Genomic DNA, 18124 nt, shown 5'->3' with positions numbered 1-18124 from the left:
GTTTTTGGATGATCTTCAGCAGAATCTTGCTTGCATGTCCCTAGACTGACATAATTATTCTGTAGCAATTTGGAGAGGTCCCTGACAACAGGCTTGCTGATTGCAATTTGCCTTTTGATTTCCTGATGGCTTGTGCCAAGTGAGTTGGTTATGGACCTGAGCAAGCTCAAATTCACAACTTCAATCTCTTCTACATTCATCATGGTGCTATTAATTGGGCCAGTGGTAAGAATCTTTGTCTTCTTGATGCTGAACTTTAATCTATATTGAAGACCACAGTCTTTGACATTCTGCAGCAACTGCTTCAGGTCCTCCTCAGTTTTGGGAAGTAAGGATGTGCCATCCTATCTGCATATGACAAGTTCCTTCAGTCCTAATGCCACATTCATTCTTATGAAGCCTAGCCTCTTCAATGGTCTCTTCTGCACATAGATTGAAAAGGTATGGAGACAGGACACATCCATGACTCACTCCTTTCCTGATTTTAAAATAATACAGTGTTTCCTTGCTCTGGACAACTGCTTTCAAGACCAAGTAAAAGTTTCACATGAGCACAATCAAATGTTTTGTGATTCTCATGCTTTCCAAGGTTATCCACAATTTGTTATGATCCACACAGTCAAATGCTTTTGCATAGTCAATGAAACACAGATAGACATTCTTCTGCTACTCTCTGCATTTGGCCAAGATTCATCTGACATTAGAGATAATGTCTCTAGTGCCATGGCCTCTTATAAACCCAGTTTACACATCTGCAAGTTCTCTGCTGACGTACTGTTCCAGTTGGTTTTGGATAACCATCAGCAGGATTTTGCTTATGTGACATTAGTGATACTGTTCTATAATTTCTACACTTTGCCAGGTCAACTTTTTCTGAAATGAAAATATAGATCTTTTCCAGTCAGTTGGCCAGGTAGTAATCTTTCAGAGGACATGCAGGGCATAATCTATTTGTTTAAAGATGTCAATTGGCATGCTATGAATTCCTGGGGCTGTGTTTTTTGCCAATTCCTTTAGAAAGGTTTGAATTTCCTCCTTCATCACCATTGCCTTGATCATATGTCATTTCATAAAATTTTTCTGTGTCAGCCAATTCTTTTTGGTACAGTGACCTTATGTACTCCTTCCATCTTCTTTTAATACTTCCTGGATCATTCAGTATTCCACCCATTGCATCATTAAGTCTGGCAACTTGAGCCTTGAGTTTCTTCTTTATTTAGTTCCTCAGCTTAAGAAATGCTCAGAGAATTAAAACCTTTTGATTTTTCAACTCCGGCTGTTTGAACATTTCATTATAATACTGTGCTTTTTCTTTACAGGAAAAGTTAGGACTTTCAGAGGAACATGGTTGTGTGATGACAGACAGAAATGCGAGTGATGTAGCTAGCTACATGTCAACAGGAGAGCTTGTTGACCACTGCCAGAAACTACGAGAGAGGCAAGGAGCAGATTCTTCTCAAGAACCTTTAGAAGGACCTGTGAGAGAAATCATCTCTGCTGGCCCAGTGGACAGAAGCTGTGCTACAGACCAAAGGCACAAGGTTCAAGGTCACCAGTTGCTCTGCAGGAGAAAGATGGGCAATCTCCTCCCATGCAACTAAATGCCTCTGAAAACCTACCAGAGGGTCAGCTATGGGCCAGTTCTGTTCCCTCAGTACACAACAACAAGAAGAAATAAATACATGATCTTTTATTAAGTGATTGCTATGTTTTTAGCATAGTGATTTCGAGTCAATTGTGATCCTTTTAATATTCTAACAGCCTTTCAAAGAAAGTGGTTGCTGTTAGTTGTGGTCAAATTGGCTCTGACTCATCGGAACCTTATGTAAAACAAGCACATTTGCCTGGTCCTTCATCATCCTCATTATTGGTCTGAGTCCACGGAGGTGGCTATTGTGTCCCTCCATCTCACTGAAGGCTCCCCTGGCTTTTGCTGATCCTCTACTTTAGCAAACATGAGGCCCTTTTCTAACAATTGGTTTTTTCTTTACTACATGACATGTCCAAAGTAAGCTGAAGTCTTACCATCATCCTCAGCACTAAGCAGCATTTTGTTTGTATGGTTGTATTTTTTCCAAGACTGATTTGCGTGTTATTTTGACTGTCCATAGGGAGCTCTGGGAGTGTAGTGCACAGGGAGTCATACCTACTGACCCAAAAGCCATGCTTCTCTGGTGTGGTTCAAGTCCAACAATCGCTCCTAGAGAGGAAGGTGGATAATCTCTGCTTGTGGGATTTGCAGCCTTAGAAACCTGATCATGGAAGAGCTAAGAGTGTGTTTCAACTTGACAATATAATGTTTGTTGAGTTGAACTCTGGCAGTATATTCAATATTCAGTATATTCAATATTCAGTATATTTAATATTCTTTCTCAATACCATGAATGAAAGTAATTTCAGTTGTGGAAATTCTATTTTCAAATAGTATTTCTGTGGAATACTACTTCCAAGAAGGAAGTAGTAACCCTTTATGAGGGGTGAGAAAATTGAGGCTCTGAGATATGAAGTGACTTTTTCTCTCAGGTGATCCTCTGTCCTTTTAGTTAAGGGCACAGTCACTCTACCATGAAGTTCATCCCAGACTCAGAAGAAAACTCTTGCCTTCTGACTTTCCCTGCCCGCAGGCAGGGGATGTGTTTCCTTATGAAAATGTCACAACAGAAAAGAATTGGATGCCTGGGGACAGGCGTCTTCTTTGGCTCCATCCACCACCACCCTTAATTATCCTCCTGACAGCAGATTTGAGCCAAATTGGATTTAGTGCATTTCACAATTTCACAGAACAAATTTGTGGATTAAGAGAACAACTTAAATCTACATTTTTATTTGACATCATAGAAATATGACATGCAGACTGGAAATGGAACTTCCTGATCTGGGATAAATTCAAGGGAGTACAAATTCCTGTTTCCAAGATTAATTTTTTTTTAACTCAAGTCTCACAGATACCCTTAAGAAGTCTGGCCCCAAATCATATCTAAGACCTGAGGTCCATACTCTAGGTTTTCCCTGAATGCAGGACCCATACTCCAGAAGTGACTACACCCTGTCATTATTCTCTCTTTCTTCTCCCTGCAATGCCTCCTCTGCCCTGAGCTGTATCTTTACTTTATCTTTCCATTAGGACAGTTGCAGATTTAAAAAAAAAATCATTTCAATCTTTACTTCAAATTCAATATCCCTCCCTAACCATTTTTATGTTAGTTCTAACTCAAGTTCTTTGTGTGCTCTGAATTCTCAGTCAGGCTAATAAATATTCATATAGTTCATTTGTCAATTAATTAATTGCCTTTGGCATTTCACCCAGTGACTTTTAAAACAATGGAAATTTTTTTTTCATTCCTCTACCTCTGCTTCTTTCTTTCCCATAGGAAGACAAGCCACTTGAGGGCAGGAGATGTGACTTTTATGTCTTCTTTCTACATGTACCTGTTTCAGGGTTTTCTGCTTGGTGAGCAGCTGAACGTCACTCAGAGACTTCAAAATAAGGAGAGATTGATTTATTTTTAGGAATTGGCTCACTTGATTGTGGAGGCTGGCAAGCTCAGAATCTGTAGGTGAGGTAACAGTCTGGAAATTTGGAAGTCTCGTCTATTTACAGTCTTGAAACAGAATTCCTTCTCCCAGGGGAAACTTCAGTTTTTTGTTATTGAAGCTTTCAACTGATTGGATGTGATCCACCCACATTGTGGAGGGCAATCTGCTTGTAGCTTTAGGGCAACTGATTTGAATACTAATCACATGTTAATACCTTTCGTAGAAGTATCTAGACCAGTGTTTGGCCAAACAGCTGGGCACCACAGCTCAGCCAAATTAGTTTATAAAATTAACCACCACAGAACCTTGCATGCAGTAGCACGCAATGAATATTTATTATGTTACAAATATAACTGGCATATTATTACTTAGCCATAAAGCAAGAACTTTTCAAGAGAAAAAGGTGGGTCCTTTCCATACCTGGAAATGATAGCTTTTGGTTAACCACCTAGAGAAGCATAGATAGTTTTCAGTAAACACTGGCTATTGTCATTTTAATATTTCTTCTCAATTACCCTCTGTTTTTAAAACTTGCACATAGCTAATGCATTTGTATGGAGTCCATTAAGTATCTGCTTTCCAGTTTTAGGCCCTTGGGTCTGGTAACACTCAACCTTGTGCCAAACGCAAGCACTAAAGATCCGAATAAGCCACTGTCCATGCCATAATATCCCCATCTGGACTTCATACTGTCACGCAGCATAGGTCTTAGCTCTCCAGAGAAGACAGTCTTTTGCTGTGTTGTTTGTATGTCTTATGGTCTTTACTGTTTGCTGTTAGAGTTACACTTAACTATCAGTTTGTTGTACTGGGGAAATGATTTGCATGCTGTTAATGACTTTATGTGTGTGTGTGTGTGTGTGTGTGTGTGTGTGTGTATGCGTACTTGTTTAGTGTTTGCTTTTGGTTAGTATGGCACTTATCTGTCATACTTTGCTGTACTAAAGTAACTTGTGGGTCACTGTGATCTGGAAGTTGTGCCACTGGTATTTCAAATGCCAATAAATGGTGGACAGATTTCAGCAGAACTTCCAGATTAAGACAGACTAGGACGGAGGATTGACCATCCATTTCTGAAATAACAGGCCTCTGAAAACTTGATGAACAATAAAGGAATATAGTATTAGATGTAAAGTGAAAATTTGAAGACACTCAAAATGAGGAGAAACAGCTGCAAGAATCCTTAAATAATTTGATTGTGGAATGAATGAAGTATGAATGTAGGAAAATGGTAAGTTTTCAAAAGTGAAAATAAATGCAAGAATAGTGACATTCTAGGCATTAGTGAACTGAGAAAGATTGAAATGGGCCACTTTGAAGCAGACAATCATATGATCTATTATATCAGAAAGAAAAACTGAGGGAGAATTGTGTGGCTTTTATAGTTGAAAAAACAATTTCAAAAACTATGGAGAAACGATGAAAGTTATACAAGTGTTCAGGCCTTTGTTCATAGGTTGCTATGAGTTGTTTATGACTCAATGGTACTTAACAACAACAACAACGAGAGAGTTCAGTTGGCCTAGTGGACAGAAGGCAATGCTACCAAGCCAAATGTGGGTGATTTTAGTCTGAGGCCCTGAGGCCTGGTTTTAATTGTTTTTGGTCAAACATTCTTTTAAGTAGTATAGCACTGGTCTGTCCATTTGCTGTACAGAGAATTCATGGTTACCGTGATGCTGAACACTGTGACATAGATATGTATAATGCGATAATGGTTACTCATGGTGGACAGTGTATGGTGGAGCTCCTGAGTTAAAATAAGCTTGGAAGCAAGAGTGGCATCCACTTCTGAAATAGCTTGCCTCCGGAAACCCTATAAACTTGGAGGAACAGTGAAAGTTATACAGTTATTCAGGCCTTTCATTCATAGAGTCACTATGAGTTGTTTACGACTTGACGGCACTTAACAACAAACAACGATGTAAAGTACAATGTTGTGAGCAATAGGATACTTTCTATAAACATGTAAGAAAAACCTATTACTACAACTATTGTTCATATGTAGGCACCAAGAGATAAAGTCAAAGAGGAGGAAATAGAGGATTTCTTTGTTTTTAATTTGAATTATTTTTTAAATAATTTTAATGAACATTTTCAGAGATTTTGGATTTCCATTCATTCATTGCTGCACTTCTCTCCCTGCCCAGCCCTCTCCCCCCCCCCCAGTTAGCTCCTCTCTTTGAAAAGTAAAAGAAACACTCCCTCCCTGGTACACAATCCCCCTGCACCCCTCCCACTGCCCCAAGTACATTCCACTATGCAACTTTAATTGTGGACTCTTGTGATAACCATAATACCCTATCATACATCGCTTTTAAATTATTCTCTCCCTCATCTGTTTCAGTGCAGTATACACAATTTATCCAGTTTTTCTCAGTCTTACCCCAAGCCTGATATCAGTCCCATTTTACAGCAGTGGCACTGAGTTATTTCATTCAGCATAATGCCCTCCAGGCTCACTCATTTTGAATAATATTGCATGAGTTCCTTGTTTTTCAATGCAGCATAGTATTCCATTGTGCGAATATACCACAGCTTCTCTATCCATTCGTTTGTTGATGGGCACTTCACCAAAGAAGACATTCAGATGGCCAACAAGCACATGAAGAAGTGTTCAAAATTCCTAGCTCTAAGAGAGATGCAAATCAAAACAACTATGAGATATCATCTCACCCCAGTCAGAATAGCAAAATTTAACAGAACAGCAAGCAACAAATGCTGGTGAGGTTGTGCAAACTGAAACCCTTATTCACTGTTGGTGGGAGTGTAAAATGGTGCAACCACTGTGGAAGGCGGTATGGAGCTTTCTCAAGAAGTTGCAAATAGAGATACCATTTGACCCAGTATTTCCACTGCTGGAAATATATCCCAAAGAGACCATAACTGACATCCAAGCAGGTATATGCACACCCATTTTTATTGTGGCTTTGTTCACAATAGCAAGGAGTTGGAAATAGAGGATTTCTATCAACTTATACAGACTGGAATTGACCAAACATACAATCAAGGTGCATTGGTAATTACTGGCGACCAGAATGCAAAAGTTGGAAACAAAGATAAAGGAACGTCAATTGGAAAATACAGTTTTGATAAAAGAATCGAGGCCCGACATTAAATGATTGAATTTTGTATGTTTAATGATTTATTCATTGTAAATACCTTTTTCAAAAAGTACAGAATTTCTCTTCACACACAAACCTTGCCTAATGGACTGCACAGGAATCAGACTGACATCTGTAGGAAGAATTATTAGAGAAGCTCATACTCAGCAGTCAAAACCAGGTCGGGTGCTGACTGTGGAACACACTGTCAATTACTCATGTGCAGGTTCAAATTGAAGCTGAATAAAATAAAAACAAGTCCAGAATATCATAAAAACAACCTTTAGTCTATCACACCTGCATTTAAAAATAATCTTCAGAACAGATTTGATGCATTAAACACTAATGATCAAAGATCAAGTGAATTGCTATCAAGGGTATTATCCACGAAGCAAATAAGAGGTTGCTGTAAAGACAGAAGAGATGACCAAAATGGAGGTCAGGAGAGACTTAAAATTGCACTAGAATATCGAGAAGACAAAACAAAGGGAAGAAATGCTGACGTCAAAGAGATGAACAGAGAATTCAAAGAATAAGTCAAGAAGACAAAGTAAAAGATTATAATGGGTTGTGCAAAGAGCTGGAATTGAAGGATAAAAAGGAGAAGAATCCATTTGGTGTTTATTTTTTAATCGAGATTTTAATGAAAGATTCTAGTGAACATGGATTTCCATTCATTCATTGTTGCACATTTTCCTCCTTGCCCACCCCTCCTCCCCAATTTTCTTTTCTCTTAGAAAAAAAAGTATCTTTCATTGTTTTACATTACACCCTCCTCAAGTCTATTTTACTATTAAGCTCTTATTATTGACTATAGTCATGCAAATGATACCTAATCATATATTCCTTTTAAGCAGTCCTCTCCATCTGTTTCAATGCAGTATACATTATTTATTCCTTTTTTTCCTAGTTTCCCTCCAACCCCCTTGTCAGTTCTGTTTTATAACAGTGGCATTATGCAGTATTTGTTCTTTTGTGACAGAGATATTTCACTCAGCATAATGTCCTCCAGGGTCAACCATTTTGCACAATATTTCATAAGTTCCTTGTTTTTCAATGCTGCATAGTATTCCATTTGTTTGTTGATGGACACTTGAGTTGTTTCCATCTCTTTGCTACTGTGAACATAAACATGAGTGTGCATATATCTTCTTGGGTGAGAGTTCTGGTTTCTTTAGGATATATTCCCAGTAGTGGAATGGCTGGGTCAAATGATATTTCTATTTCCAACTTTTTGAGAAAGTGCCATACTGCTTTCCAGAGTGATTGCACCATTTTATACCCCTACCAACAGTGAATAAGGGTCCCAGTTTCTCCACAAACTTGCCAGCATTTATTGTCTGTTACTCTATTCTTTGTTGAAATTTGCTATTGTTGCTGCAATGAGATGATATCTCATAGTTGTTTTGATTTGCCTCTCTCCTAGAGTTAGGGATTTTGAACATTTCTTCATGCATTTGTTCACCATCTGAATTTCTTTGGTGAAGTGTCTATTCACATGTTGTTGTTGGTGATTGCCTTTGAGTTAAGCACGACTCATAGTGACCCTATGAACAAAAGACTTGAAGCCCTCTACACCTATCGATATTCATCAAAGTTCATAGAATTTCTGGAGACATATTATTTTAGGAAGTGGATGACACTTCTGCTTCACATACTGTGCCCAATTTGTGATTGGGTTGTTTACTTTTATCTTGTTATGGTGCTTGAGTATTCTATAACTTCTAGATATAAATCCCGTCTTAGACATGTCATTACCAAACCTTCTTTCCCAATATGTGGCTTTTCTTTTTGCCCTGTTGGAGAAGCTTTTGGATGTGCATAGGGATTTGATTCTTAGATGGTCCCATTCATCTACTGTATCCTTTTCTGGTTTTAGGTTTTTCAGAATGTTTCAGGAAGACTGTTCATGTTGTGAGTTAGGGCTTCTAGAGTTCTTCCAAGTTTTTCTCTGATGAAGTTTATAGTCCTTGGTTTTATTCCTAGGACCTTGATCCACTTTGAGAGTTGGTTTTTGTGTATGGTGTGAGTCTTGCTTGAGTTTTCTACAGTTAGTTTTACAATTTTGCAAACACTATTTGTTAAAAAGACTGTTGTTTCCCCCACTTAACTTATTTCATCTCCTTGCCAAAAATCAGTTGACCATAGGTAAAATGATGTCTGTCAGTGTTTCCTGTAATGATGGTCTTGTTTTTACAAGCTCCCTTAGGTTCTACTTCTCTGAGACTATCTTAATCTCTCCTTCATATTGGATGAACAGTTTTGCTGGGTATAGTATTCTTGGTTACAGTTGTGTCTTTGAGTGTTTGATATATGTTATTCCACTGTCTTCTTGCTCACATGGTTTTTGCTAAGAAATTGGCACTTAATCTTATTGGATTTTCCTTATAGGTTAATCTTTGTTTCTTCCTAGCTGCTTTCAGAGTTCTCTCCTTATCTTTGGTTCTGGCAAATTTGATTACAATATTCCTTGGTGCTTTTCTTTGGGGGTTTATTATATAAGGTGTTCACTCAGCTTCGTCAATATGTATTCTCTCATTCTTCATCTTCGTCAATATGTATTCTCTCATTCTTCATTATGCCTGGGAAGTTTTCTTCTAGTAATTCTTCCACAACTTTTTTGGTACCTTTACTTGGTTCTTCCTATTCTGAGATTTCGATTATGCACATGTTATTCCTCTTAATAGTGTCCCACCTTATTCTTACTTCTTCTTTTTTCTACCTTTTTGATTCTGCTTTTCATTCTAATAGATCAGTGGTGACAATTCTATCTTCTATTTCACTAGTTCTCGGTTCCATTTCTTCAACTCTGTTCATTTGTCCCTCCAACATGTTGACAGAATCTGAAATATTGCTCCTCATATTTTTCATTGTGGTTTCTTGCTTTTCCAGAGCTTCTAATACCTAGCTTGTTTTATCTGCATTGTTTTAGATTTTTTTTAAAGCTCCTCACGGTTTCTGCTTACAGTGTCCTGTAATTCTTCATGTTTGTCTTTCACCCATTGAAAACATTCAATCATTGTTCTTATAAATTCTGTGTCAGTAAGTTCCATCAGACTTTATACCTTCAGGAAATCCATTGATAATGTGTCACTTTTTTTGGGTGACTTCTTGTTTTGTGTTTATGTTGGGTGTGAGGTAGCCTGCTTCCAATGTGACAGTGCTGTGGTAGAGTTTTTCATGCTTGAGGTGATAGCAGGCTCTTGGGCTAATATCAGTGCTCCAGAGGAGGGTGGTTTCTCTCTGAACCTTTGACTCAAGGTAAGACTTGCTTTAGTTTGGGAGAGTAATGGCCTGTGAATAATCAGTCTCCTCTGTCAGATAATTGCCATAGCTAGACAAGTTCAATGTGCTCCAGGCTAAAGGCAGCTCATGCTTTGGGAGGGGAGAGGAAATGAAGTGGATTCACCTTTGATATTGATGTTTCTGGTGCATTTCAGAGGGGTGACAGCAGGTCATCCTTCAGGTGTTGGGATTGGGACATCCAGGCTGTGACACCAGGTCTTCCAAATGGTGGGTTCAGGATCTCCTGGTGGTGCAGGCAGGGCTTCTGATCATTGGTGGTGGGACTTCTGGTCATTGGGGGCAGGACTTCTGGGTTGTGAAGCAAGGCTTCCAGGTGGCAGGGGTGGGACTTCTAGGCAGCAAGGCCTGGACTTCCAGGAAAAGGCCTGGGCAGGCTTCCAGACAGTGAGCAGGAGTGTCCTCGCAGCCAAATAAAGTCCTTTAGGCATGTTCAGGAGTCCTGGAAGCAGGGCTGGGTGATTTCAGGCCGAGGGGAGACCACCAGTCAACAGTGCTGTAGTCTAGGAACTACAGACAAGAGACAAGTCTGGGACACATCAAGAAATTCTCAAGTTAGGTACTTACTTAATTGATGAGATCCATGAAGATGCCTGAAAGTGGGGCACAGAGACACTCATTGGGCATTTATAAAGTTAAAAAAATTGAAAAACAAATTCAAGCCTTAAGTTGCAATACTAAGAGATGCTATAGGCAGAATCTTGAATGATTCAAGACGTATCAAAAAGATATAGAAGACATACAAAGAGTCACTATTAAAAATAATTGGTTAACACTGAAAAATTGCACAAAATACCATATGACTCGGAGTCAATGGTAATGAAGGAAGAAGTTCAAGCTGCACTGAAGGCACTGGCAAAAAATAAGTCCCCAGAGATCAATGTGATATCAATTGACAAGTTTCAACTAAAAGTTGCAACTCTGGATATGTTAAACAGTTTGTGTTAGGAAATTTGGAAGATGGTTAGTTGGCCAATTCACTGGAAGAGGTCTAGATTTGTCTCCATTCTTAAAAAAAGATAATCCAACAGAATGTGGAAATTATTTATCAATATCATTAATACCACGTTCAAGCAAAATATTGCTGAAGATAACCAAAAATGATTAGAATGGTGCACAGTGCATTTTCAGACATGCTAGTTGGGTTTAGAAGAGGCCACGACACCAGGGACAACATTATTACTACTGAAATTAGATGGATTCTGACTGAAAGCAGAAAATAGTAGAGAATGTCTATTTGTGCTTTATTGACTATACAAAGGCATTTGACTGTTGATTGTAACAAATTATTGATAAAATGAGAAGAATTGTAATCTTAGAACACTCGATTGTGCTCATGTGAAACCTATACCTAGATAAAGAGCCTGTTGACTGATCAGAGAAAGGGGACACTGGATTGTTAAAATAAAGAAATGTATACATTAGGGCTGTATCTTTTCTCTATACCTATGCAATCTTTATGCTGAACAAAACTTGAGAATCTGGACTTTATGAAGAAGAATGTGGCATCAAGATGGAAGGAAGGCTCATCAACAAACTGCATTATTCAGATAACACAACCCTGTTTGCTGAAAGTGAGGAGGTTATGAAACACTTGCTGCTGAAGATAAAAAACTGTTACAGCCTTTGATATAGATTACATCTCATCATTGAGAAATCAAAGGTCCTCACCAGTAGGCCAATAAATATCATAATATAGAAAAAGTTTGAAATTGTCAATAATTTTATCTTGCCTGGATCCATAATCAACACCCTTGATTCAGGGGTTTTGAGATTAGGAGATATATTTTATTGGACAAGTCTACTGTCAAGGACCTCTCTCAAATACTGAAAAGCAATTATGTCAATTTCAAGACTAAAATTCACCTGGTTCAGCCCATGGTCTTTTCCATCACTTGCTATGCATCTGAAAGCTTGACAATGAAGCAATGACAGAAGAAGAATTACTATCTTTGAAATACGGTCTTGGAGAAGAGTAGTGAATATCCCATAGACTGCCAAAAGAATAAATAGGTATGTCTTGGAGAAAGTACAGCCAAAAATATTCCTTGGAGGCGAGAATGATGAAGCTCCATCTCACATACTTTGGGCATGGTGCTAGGAGAGGCCATTCCTTGGAGAAGGACATCATGCTTGGAAAGGTGGAGGGTCAGTGAAAGAGAAGACACTCAATGTGATGAAGTGACATACTGACTGCAGCAGTTGGCTCTAGTGTTTCAGAGATGATAAGAATGGGACAGGATAGGACAGGGTTCAGGTGTGTTGTTCATCGGGTTGCTATTAATTGTTGTCTACTAGATGCTTCCTAACAACAAGTGAAAAGTTTGAAAAAAATCCATTTTTTCTCGTCTAGATTATCAGGTTAATATCTTTACAATATGAATGATTATAGTAATGGTGTTTTTTATTCTGGATTATGCAAATTGAAGGAAGAAAAAGATATCTTGACCAAAACCAATAAAGTAGACAAAAGAAAAACTTGAAATGAGTAAGTGCTAGTGAAAGAGTTAGTTAGAGGGAGCAGGAGGAAGTCTACCAAATATATAAATTAAAGAAAGATATCTCTATCCCACACAAAACAGCAACAAACTAAAACCGACTGCTGTCACTTTGATTCTGACTCATGGGAACCCTTTGTGTGTCAGAGCAGAACTGTGTCCCAGAGTTCAACAGAGACCTTCAACTTTTTCTGAGGCACTTCCAAGCACATTTGAAGCCCCAACCTTTTAGGTAGTAGTTAAGCACTTTGCCCTGAGGGCTAGGGAGAAATAAGTCCAGTTTTGGTTTTTTCTTTTTGGTGATACTGCCCTGTTCTTCAAGTACTTGAAAGAAGAGAAAGATATGTGTGTACAATTGAGTCATCATTATGTTTTTCTAACCAAATGGTTGCTTTCCCTCTATGGAGACCAAGTCTGACTCCTCTCTCCTACCTTTGTCTACCTGGGTCAGGATATGAAGTCATGACTTAGTTTCCTCTCTAATGAAGGGAAAGGACCTTCTGAGGACTGGCAAAGAGCTATTGAGACCCATCTCCCCAATTCCACCCATTGACAAGTTCTGCTGATCACAATTTCAATCTCCTGACTGCACTCCTGCCCAGCTACCAAGCCTCCATCCTGCTCCAGGCTCTTCTGTCTATGAAACTGCACTGGCTTGCTAAGCACTTTTCTTTACTTCCGATCTTCTTTTTCTCATTCTTTGGAATTACCTTGTTTCTGGACTTTCCTACTTGTTCATTATTTGCTCCCTGTGGTAAACAACTTTTTCTCCAGGACTTGCCCTATGCTAGGCTCAATAAATCTATCTGGACTGAATAGAAGGATCTGTGAGCATTTTTTACTTCAAGCAAAAGTCATTTCCTTTCCCAAAGGGAAATCTGCTCTGACTCTGTAGATATGAAAGTTGGTCCTGTAATAGCTCTACTGGGTGGGCAACATTTTTCTAACCTCATTTGGATAATAACAGACTTAGAAGTTTTAAAAGTGGTCATACACTTTATTTTTAAATTTTTTTTTGCCTTTTTTAAAAAAAGTATGTCATTTATGTTTTTCACATCTGAGACTGAGCGTAAGGGAAGTCTGCCCTCCCATCCCTCCATCTTACGCTTGGTCAAGCTGACCCATTCACCTGTGCAGAATTTAGTTTGTCAGATTTCTTACATGTCATGCTAAGCAATTGTTTTTAGTTGCCTTTTCTAGACTCAGGGATCTGATTTTTCAGCCTACATCACACAATTTGGACCTAGGGTGGATACCCCAAAACCTCTAAGTTTATTTGATACAAAGATAAGTAGGACATCAAGACTACATAGCTATCCAGATGAAGAGAAGATGACACATGTTGTGAGCTAACGATGATTGCTACAACCTGATGGCTTGCTCTGGATTTTACTTTGCTTGTGGATGCAGAAGCTCAACATTGCCAAGTCAAACAGAGGATTCTTCAGCAAGAACAACATGCTTTGTTGCCTCAGAGTACTGACTCACTAGGGATGGGCAAATCAGAAATTGGCTATCTATAAGGGTGATGAGGCATGAAGTAACTAGCTGGCTTAGACACTTTCATGAAAGTTGTTATTAGTAATATGATTGAAAAATACCTTCACAATGTACATGAATAAAATGTAAAGTAAATGAAACTTGTTTTTGTTGTTGAATGCCTTCAAGTCGAGCATGACTCATAGTGACCATATGAACAAAAGACTTGAAGCCCCTCTACAACTATCGACATTTATAAAAAGTTCATAGAGTTTCTGGAGGCATGTTATTTAGGAAGTGGATGCCACTCCTAGTAGTGTAAATAAATAAAAAATTAAAAACCTACAATATATAGGAATGATCTTATGAAACACAATGTGACTAGAGGAATGTGTGAAACACAGAGCATATCAATGAAACATAATGTATACAAATTTTGCATACAAAACACTATAAAATAAAAATAGTTAAATAAAGACTGCTTGGCTAATTGGTCTAGGAAATTTAAGTCAATTAGATGAACGAACCTTGTTTCCACCACACTCACTCCCTCAGTCTACTGTATTTGGCTTTGCAAATGTGAACAAAATCACTCATCAGATGATTGTGAAAAAAGGAGAAGCATGGTAGGACCAGGTCAGAGTTATGAGGAATAAGAAGCAGAAGCTCTGAGTTACAGAAGAGATACACAGAGTTCTTACAGCAGATAGGTGCCATTGAATCGAGCACAATTCATAGCAACGTTGTGAACAATAGATCTGAATCTCACCCTGTCCTGCTCCATCCTCACTACCTCCCTCATGCTCAAGCTCGTTGTTGTAGTCCCTGTGTTAATATATCTTGTTGAAGATTTTCCACTCTTTGGCTTACCTTTTCTAAGGTGATGTCTTTTCCAAGGACAAGTCCTGTCTGATCACATGCCCAAAGCATGCAAGAGTTTTATTACCCTTGTCGGAAACAGCAGTCTGGCTACTCTTCCTCTCATGCAGATTTGTTTGGTGTTTTTTTCTCCAGTTATAAGATAGTTATTACTCTGCTCCCAGACCACAGTTCAAAGGCATTAATTTTTCTTCAGTCTTCCTTATTCATTATCCAAATTTACGATGCATAGGAAGCAATTAAAAATGGCATGGCTTGCATTAGGCCCACCATAATGTTTAAACGACCTTCTTGCTCTCTAGTACTTTGAAGAGGTTCCCCAATTCAACATGCCTTTTGACTTATTGAAGCCCACTAAGATTTTTTATTCCTTGGGTGTTCATTGTAGAGTCAAGTAAAACAAAACCATTGACAACTTCAATCTTTTCTCCTTCTATTGTGACACCCTGTTGGTCCAGTGGTGAGGGATTTTGTTTTCTTGATGTTGAGATATAATCTATATTGAAGGCTGTAGTTTTTAAATCTTATTCAGTAAGCACTTTAGGCCTTCTTCACTTTCTTCAAGCAAGGTTATGTCATCTGCTAATGCAGTTCATTTATGAGTCTTCCTCCAATCCTGATGCCACATTATTTTTCTTATAGTCCAGCTTCTCCAGTGATTTGCTTAGCATATAGATTGAATAGGTATGTAGAAAGGATAGAATCATGGTGCACACCTTTCCTGCCGTGGCCACTTTCCCTAGAAGTGGCTAAGTCAAGGGATAATATGTATCCTGGTGTGGCTCAGAGACTCAAACCAGCATAGACTGCTGCAACTGTTAGGCCTTCTGTGTGTGTGTGCGCGCGCGCGTTGAAGAGTGTTGTGATAGTGTATTAAGGGGAGATTTCTGTAGGAGTTTGGCTGGCATTGAATCTATGTTTGGACTCTCTGGCACCAAAAAGCTAGAGAGTTCCCCCCCCCCCCAAATCCTCATCTGGCTCTCTGACTCATGATCTCTAGGCTTGAACCAGTGGCCTTGTGTACTTGCCAACTTTGGACTGTCTTTGGATTTGCCTGCTTTGTTTCAATGATCTTTGGGCTAGTCAGCCTCTGAAGCTGGCAAGCTCCAAAGCCAGCAGCTTGACATCCTGCCTCCCTGCTTATGAGCTGGACTCAGCTTCCCCAGATGCCTCTCTGTTGAGGTCTCCAGAAGAGGAGATTGCCATTAACCTCAAGGTGAGTAATTTCTTGGAAAGAAATCTCTCTCTCTCTAAGTTTCTTTGATTGTGCTGCTTTAGAAGAGCCAGCTAAAAACATGTGGTATCCAAGAACATCAGTGCTAACTCTGCCTCAGATAATTTTCTAATGTCCATAGGAGTGGGTCCATCTGTCAGGGATCTCTGCTCCATTCTCTCCCCTGCCCCTCATGTGTCACTCCAGTATTACGTACATATTGCCCATGAAATATTGCAATTCATTACCTCTCTGTTGGTTTTCGTGCTATGGTGGCTGTATATCTCTATGATGCTGGAATGTATACTAGTATTTCAGATACTAGCAGGGACCTCCTTGTTGGGTGGACAGGTTTTAGTTAAGTTTCCTGATTATTGATGGTCTAGAAAGAATGGCTTGGTAAGCTGCATCTGATGAAATGAAGCTGACTCAATGAAAACCTTGTGGATCATAATATGATAGTGACAGAAGATAAGTCTTGTAGGTTGGGAAACAAAAAAAATCTGGAACAAGAGATGTATTTCAAAGTGGACTGGGGAGGAGAAACAGAGGAAGAGGGAGGAACATCTGCAACAATGAATGAATGAAAATCCAACTTCTCTGTAAACCTTAGTTAAAGTCACAATTAAAAAAATCAGGGAAAAACTGCATACAAAATACATAGTGGCTGAAAATTGCACTCTGTATACCAACAATCATGAAGTTGGTGTAGGATTGGCAATATTTTGTGCCATACATAGGATTGTCATGAGCTGGAATTACAAACAGCAGCCACATATTGCAGATAAAAGTGCAAGATAGAACTAGAGTAAAATGCATATTGGACTAAAATTGTGCACAGTTATCGTTATCCTTGAGAATCACTTAAGCACCTTAGAGTACATGTAAATAAGGTTTGAGTATATAACTATGATATTGAGTTATAGTATGATGCAATGCAAGAAACTATCAAACAGATCCTCTTTATAGAAATATTGCTGAAATCACTGTAAGTCAGAAAAAAAATCCCAACAGATTCTTGTTCTAATCTCTGCATTTCAAGGTAGGAAAATTGTGATCTATAAGGGTAAGGTTGACCCCTCTCTCAGATTGTAAAGGCTGATACATCTCAAGTCTTTGATCAGACATCAGGTTAAAAGTTGATTTTATTCTGATTTATACATAGCTGTAGAAGCTGATGAACCCAAGATCAGCAGGCAATATGGCAAGTGGCTGGTCCAAATCCCAAGAACTGGAAAGCGAAGAATGACTAGTCAGATGCAAGATACAGATCAATTAAAAAAGCAAGCATATTTTGTCAGGGTGTTAGGATGTGTGTGTTTGTGTGTATTAATACAGCTGCAATCAAGGAAGGAAATTCTGGAAACTCTGTCTCATCATAGAACTTATTATATTTTATCAGATTTCATCAAGGGAATGACATCATTACTGTTAAATCAGAAAATCATCGGTAATTAAGTTGACACACAGCTTTAACAACCATATCCCCTAAATGATAGTTGATTAATTCTTCTCCGCGAACCAGTTGTGACATTTATTACAATATGGATAATTTCTGATAATCTCTGAATTGAAAACTTCCAAAGATGTAAAGTGGTTCTAATAAGTGGGATGCTGTTGTTATTGTTGTTGTGTACCATTGAGTTGGAACCAACCCATAGTTGACTCTTCAGTGGGTTTTTAGAGAGGCAGTTAATCAGACAGGAGGAGATTGCCCATTCTTCTCCCACAGAGAAGCTGGTAGACTCGAATTGCATGCCTTGGGGATTGCAATGCGGTTTCTTGCCACTAGGCTACCAGAGCTCCCTAGTAAATGACATACTGTTTTTGTTGTGTATGCCATCGAGTTGAAGGAGATTTTGCTCACTCTTTTCTCCTGAAGCAGCTGGTGGGATTCAAACCACGTGCACCAGTGCGTGTGTGTGTATCTCAATGTCATTAAAATTGTTGTTGTTGTTGTCGTTATGTGCCGTCGAGTCGCCTGCGACTCATAGCGACCCTATGTACAACAACCCTAAACTCCGCTCTGTCCTGTGCCAATCGCACTGTCTCTGACACTCCCATCCCAATTATCCCAGTCACTGAATCAATCCACCTCATAGAGGGCCTTC

This window comes from Elephantulus edwardii, unplaced genomic scaffold, assembly GCF_000299155.1.
Source record: "Elephantulus edwardii isolate Elephantulus edwardi_28Jun2011 unplaced genomic scaffold, EleEdw1.0 scaffold00033, whole genome shotgun sequence".
Lineage (NCBI taxonomy): Eukaryota > Metazoa > Chordata > Mammalia > Macroscelidea > Macroscelididae > Elephantulus > Elephantulus edwardii.
The sequence above is the reverse complement of the archived record's forward strand: the minus strand, read 5'-3'. Positions refer to the sequence as shown.